This window comes from Hibiscus syriacus, unplaced genomic scaffold (genome assembly GCF_006381635.1).
Source record: "Hibiscus syriacus cultivar Baekdansim isolate YM2019G1 unplaced genomic scaffold, ASM638163v2 tig00013738_pilon, whole genome shotgun sequence".
NCBI classification, from domain to species: domain Eukaryota; kingdom Viridiplantae; phylum Streptophyta; class Magnoliopsida; order Malvales; family Malvaceae; genus Hibiscus; species Hibiscus syriacus.
This window is the reverse complement of record NW_024062308.1, coordinates 731,142-737,601: the sequence shown is the minus strand read 5'-3', so window position 1 is coordinate 737,601 and position 6,460 is coordinate 731,142.

Below are 6,460 nucleotides of genomic sequence, written 5' to 3'. Positions count from 1 at the left end.
GGTCTTTTTACTTAAGTTATTGTTTGTCCAAAAGACGTTGTCATAGCATTTTAGTTGCATTTAGGACATTTCATACATGTGGTGGATAAGTTTTGCCTCAACTAGTTTTTCTTTAAAACTGATGTTGCTAATGAGAAGGGTTATGTACTGGTTGTGATGATGTAAGTGATAGGAAATGACCGAGGAGGAAAATATTTGCCGAGACAAATTTTGTGCGACGACCAAATGAATTGAAGATTATGATTGTGAGGAATTTTTCTCCATGACAAGTTTTATCTTGCAAGTCTGACGCAATACAAGACAAAATTGATGACGTCATATGGCCAGCTGTCCATTGCACCTCACGCAATCCTCTACCCCTGTAAAGGATTTGGGACCACTACCAGCTACCATATTATTCACGAAATAGGCTTGAATTCAAGGGTAGTTGGGGAAATTTTAAGGACACCAAACCCTAGAAATTCCACACTATAAATAGCATATTATGCCCACCATTTTAGAAAATCCCCACTCTTACCTACCCTAAAAGCTTTAAAAAAAGATAGTTGCAACAACTTCTTCACTGTTCCCCTCTCGTCCTTCCTTAGTGTCCTCCATAGTCGGGTTTCGTCGTAATAGACGAGAGCAATCATGGTGATGGTCTGATGTCACGACAACAACTTTGTTTTTTGGGAGTTTCCTTATCTTTATTCTTCATTTCTTATCTTTTAAGGGCTTGTACTTCATGAATATTTTGGGATGATTTTAGCCACACCATGAATTGTTTTATTTGGTGTTGGAGTTGTTTGGATGATACTTTATTTTATGTTTAATGGATGATAAGTATATTTATGTTTATTGATATTTTGTTCGCTATTTTAATCTTATGCCTTAGCACTGTAAGAGCTTTTGAGAGATTTCCTGGTCCCTTGGCATAATATTCCTAGTCTTTGTAAGAGTTGTTGAGAGATAGTCATTTTTCTAGGAGTTAATACCTAATATCGAGAGATTTATGTTAGATCTACGTGAACAAAGGAACTAATCCGGGATAGTGAGGTTTTAACCTGCTCTAGAGATAAAAAGGGTTTCAAGCGATTAAAATGGATAATACTTAATCGATAGGCTAGGGTCATTGTTTACGCTGAGAGGTATTTTCATGGCAATAGTTGTATCAGGTCCCTTACTAGAGATAGCTTAGGAACACTTTAGTAAATCATGTCGGGCAGCATAGGCACAACATACATAGTTCATCCTAGGCATAAAATAATTTCTCACCGTAGCAAATCACACCCAAGTGCTCCGTTAGAAGTCTGATTGTGTGAGGTTATTAGTCTATATTCAGAACTCGAACATTTTTTGCCATAGCAAATCCAACCCAAGTGCTTTGTATATGTCTCGTAATACGAGCTAAAGATTTTATTATCTTAGCATGTATATCTCGTAATACAAGCTAAAGATGTCACATCAACTCAACTGACATTTGTTGAACTTAAATACTTAAAAAATTTGTTTCATTTAAGAATTTCCTTTTTAACTTTAAAAACTTTTTCCTTAATCATATAAATTTATAAAATACAGTTTGATCATTGAAACTAATCCGATTTCAGTCAGTAATTAGGCAGTTCAATGTTGTTTCATATCCAAATACAACTGCCTAATACTGCTTGATTTTAAACCATTTAATATATAACATTTATACTATTCACTCATAAATATGATTAATACTAAAATTAGACAAAACTAAAGAAAACAATCCCTAATTACTATTACAAACCCTTTTAAAATAAATCTGATAAAGCAACCCAACACATATAATGTACATGCCACTAATAAGTCAAAGTTTGGATATCTTACTGATATTTTTGGTTGGTTTGATTTCTAGAAAATGCTCGCAAGCTCCTCTCTTCACGCCCTCTATTCTATTCAAACCTACGCATGAAAATTCACGCAATAAATAAAACTTAGAGAGACAAAAGTATAGCTTAAACATAAAATCCATAAAATATAAACTGAAAGTTTAAATAAAAAACAATTAAAACTTCAAACCGAGCTAATCATGTCGTTTTCCTTTTGAAAACCAGAAAATTATCATCTCATGATTTTATCAAAAATCATGTAAGTCATTATTAAATATCATAAATAACTTTTGTTCTTTTCATTCAAACATATTTTATAACTTTCTTTTCAATTTTATGTTCTTTCTTTTATTTATTGTCAGAATTATCACACTTACTGTTATAGCCCAATGTATATGTAAGAGAATATAAGGTACGTGAGTTTAAGGTGTGCACTAGGCACAATAAGGTGCCGAATCATAACTAAAACTACGATATGATGCACTTCAATGAAATCATAACCTGAGCACCAACGGTGCTGAACAATGGTACACGAATGTACCAAAGCTGAACTGATAACTGATAACTTAAAAGTACTCACGAAATGGCATGCCAAATGTATCTATGACTCTCAATGCAACATACAATGGGCTTATATGTATCATCATAGAATTATTTATTAATATGTGTCTGAAAACTGTAAAACATCTTATATCTGTAAATATCTGATAACTGTAATTATTTTATATCTGTAAATATCTAATAACTATAAATATATGATAACTAAAAACCATCTTATAATTGTAAATATCCGATAAAGGTGAAATATTATACTTAGGCATTTCATACCCAAAATGATTTATGAAACTTGATGAAAAATATTATAGAAATATTCTTTACTGAAAATTTATAAATCATACTGGAAAACAAAATGAGGTTGACTTATCACAAGTCATCCTCGATCAGAGTAATTAAATAAATAAACTAGACTCATTTAAAAAATTTACTTATAAATCAAATATAAGCTTCACTAAGCTTTAAAAATTGCTTCCACTACACAATTTATTGAAATTTCATATTCTGGCAGTTTGCACTAACTTCAAATAAATATTATTTTATATTAATATATATATATATTGAAAAAAATATTCCGTTTGCACCACTGAAAACTAGACTCGAAAAAGAATCTAACCATATAAGGCACTCTATCTAGTTCCACTTGTACAATTTATAGAAAAAATTCAAGGTTGACTGACAGAAGCTATTTTGGACAGAATTTGTTATCCCATTTTCTGACCTATCACTGATTAATAATTTATATCTTTTTTTATACTCCTCTAAATCATATTTTGTTTGTTCTAAACAAAACTATACTGATAGAAAAATCCAATGGTATAAGATTCACCCTCGAATCATTTTTCTAGAATTTCTGATGATTTTCTAAACTTGTTGTTCAAAATATAATTTCTAGCCAGATTTTACCAACTAGTGTCCTTGACTTATTCACTAGTTCTATTAGCTTACTAAATAAACATATAACCTTGAATCACACTTCACATAACACTAGGGGTCACTTCTTAACGTAGCTTTGACAATGACTTATTGCAATCCAATGTTTGGTCGAAACATATATACAAATGAAATGCACTCACCTTTGCCTCATTATCTACACGATAATCTTCTAATTCTGTGTCTTTTCCTTTCCTTTTGAGTTATTGTGATCAATAAATTTATCGTAGTCTGACAATGTCATATAACATCATAAAATATTCAAGCTTTATATTAGCATCAAACTAACATAATTTAAACTTAAATATAAATTCGATAAACATAAAATTGATACTTAAATTGATATAAAGCTAAATCGTACTTTCATCGTAATTTCAAACTTCTCAAAATACTCCTTAAATTCCTTGAATATTTTGTTCACTATCAACTCTTCAACTTTTACTAATTTCATAATCCAACCACTAATTATGAATTCTTTTTAGAATTCGTATCAACTTTCCTATTTAATCCATAATGGCCCTTCACCATTATGATCATTTCACATTAATCACATAAAATTTCCATTCAAATCAATAATTAAACATTCAAAATCTTGCAATTTCATCCTAAACTTTCTCAGACTTTCCAAAATCAACCACACAACTTGATAAACTTGAAATTAAATCTCAACTTAAGAATTAAACCCAAAAATCAGCTTATTAAATAAATTTCCAGCATTACAATAATTTAGTCAAATGATACTTCCACATTTAATAAACCTAAAATCAGGTCCCCATAATATTGAGACTTTTCGAATTCCACCCTCAAATTTTACCAAATTTGAAATTTGGTTCCAAACAACTTTCAAACTTAAATTTCCAGCATTTTCTACTATCAAAAATTAGTATTAACCTTCAAATATTACATTCTTGCAATAATATCCCACAATTCTCAAAACTTGTATATTAACCCTTTTACTAACTCAAGGCTCCAATTTGATCCAAATTGATCTCCAAGTCACATATACCACTTCTAATATCAATTCTAGACCATAGGAAAATTTTCCATGATTTTCCCCTAATTTTTTCATATGGCCGAACACCCCGAGAACAAATAAATTTGATTTTTATTCAATTTCAAGCATGAATTCAACTTCCTAGAATCAAATTCATGCTATTTTAATCACAATAATATCAATTTACATCAAAATCCATTCACTCTCTAAAACCCTAGCATGATCGAATATCATATAAGCATGTACAATTAATTTTAATCATTATACATGCCTTAGGATTAATCACTAACATCAAAACATAAAAATCTTTCATGAAATCTTCAAAATCCATAAACCCTTTATTAACCCTATTCACCAAATCTCAACATCCAAGCATGTTTAGCATGAGTTTCTTACACCAAATGATAAAGAATTTGATGTAGAACATTTTTCTATTTCATAACTTTTTCCAAAATCTTACTAAAATAGCTCAAAAAATGAAAAAGAAAAAAATTTCTTACCTTGAAGGGGGTTCACAGCTGCAAGTGATGGAGGAGGAAGAACTCCAAAATTTTCTAGTAATTTTCTAATACACATGGCAATTTAACCAATTTAATTGAATTTAAAATTCAATTCTCGAGAATTTCCATTATTTCCATTAATGAATCTTAAAATTTACTAAATGCCATTGTCATATTCTCCATTAAAATATTCTTTGGTCAAAGATGAATCAACTTGGCTTTAACTTTCCACTTTGGCCATGAAATTTTTGAAAATTGCATTTTAGTCACTAAAATTCCACTGTTCGACCAAATCTGAAAACTTACACTGTTCTGAGCCAAATTTCTTTGATCTAAAATATCGAAAAAAAATATTTCCAACCATTTTCTAACATCCTTCAAATTTTTATAAAATTTTGGTTCGATCCAACTATTCGATTACAAGACCAAAATTTATCGCTTTATAGCTTTTAACACAAATCCCGAACTGAAAATCTGATTCCCACAAAAATCTTTGTTTTAGGCCAAACTGTTCATTTAGGGCTAAAATCTATAACTTTTCAAAATTATATTTTTGATCCCTAAATTTTTACAAAGTTTATACTTTAGCCCTCAAACTTTTAAAACTTATATTTTAGTAACTAGTTAAAATTTTGAGTATTAAAGTTCATCCCAAGAATAGAACTCAGATTTCGACATATGTTATCGGGGTAGAAGGACCAAAATAGATGATGGATTTTGTGTACTTCACCTTCTGACCGGAGCCATTTTCATAAAGATCAATAGTCGAACAACGTAGGAATAGTAAACATTCATCGACATAGAATAAATGTGTCAAACGAGGATCGGTCCGGTACACTCGGAAGCCCCAAAGATTACTCACTCTCTGTTCACCATGAAGAAATGAAGACAACCCTTGTGCACATAACACAAAGAGAAATAGAGAGAGGGGATCACTTTGTCGCAATCCCCGTTGAGAGTAGAAACCATCAGTAAAACTACCATTAATTTGAATCTGATACGAAAATGATGTGACACAAGACATAATGAGATCAACCCATAAGGTAGCAAAACCAAGGCGATTCAACATACACCAAAGGAACAACCATTCAATTTTGTCGTAAGCCTTTTCGATATCGAACTTCAAGGTCGTACCCCGTTTAGAATGCATAATTTGAGGTACCAGGTTTTAGGTAATGCATAATTTCATGGGTGATTAATATATTGTCCGAAATTAATTTGTTCGTCACAAAAACACCATGGTTATCATCCACCCAAGTAGCCATGAAAGGGCAAAGCTTGTTAATAACACCTTAGCAACAATCTTATAGATGACAGTGCAAAAAGTAATAGGCCTTGAAGATACTAATTTTTTCATCCATTTGCTTTTATTATTATTATATTATTATATATTATATTATTATTATTATTATTAATAAAAAATATTATTATTAAATTTCAGGCCCAAACAACTACCTAAACAGACTGGCCTAAACCCATAAGAAACCCTAAACCCAACTAAGGTTTCAACATCTTCACCCAACAGTCGCTCCTTTTCCACTGTTGGATTTGGCTTGATCCAACGACCCATAGCCTTCTAGATGAAACCCTAGGGTATCATCACCCTAGGGCCACGACGTCGACCGCCTCTCTGACACCTCCAC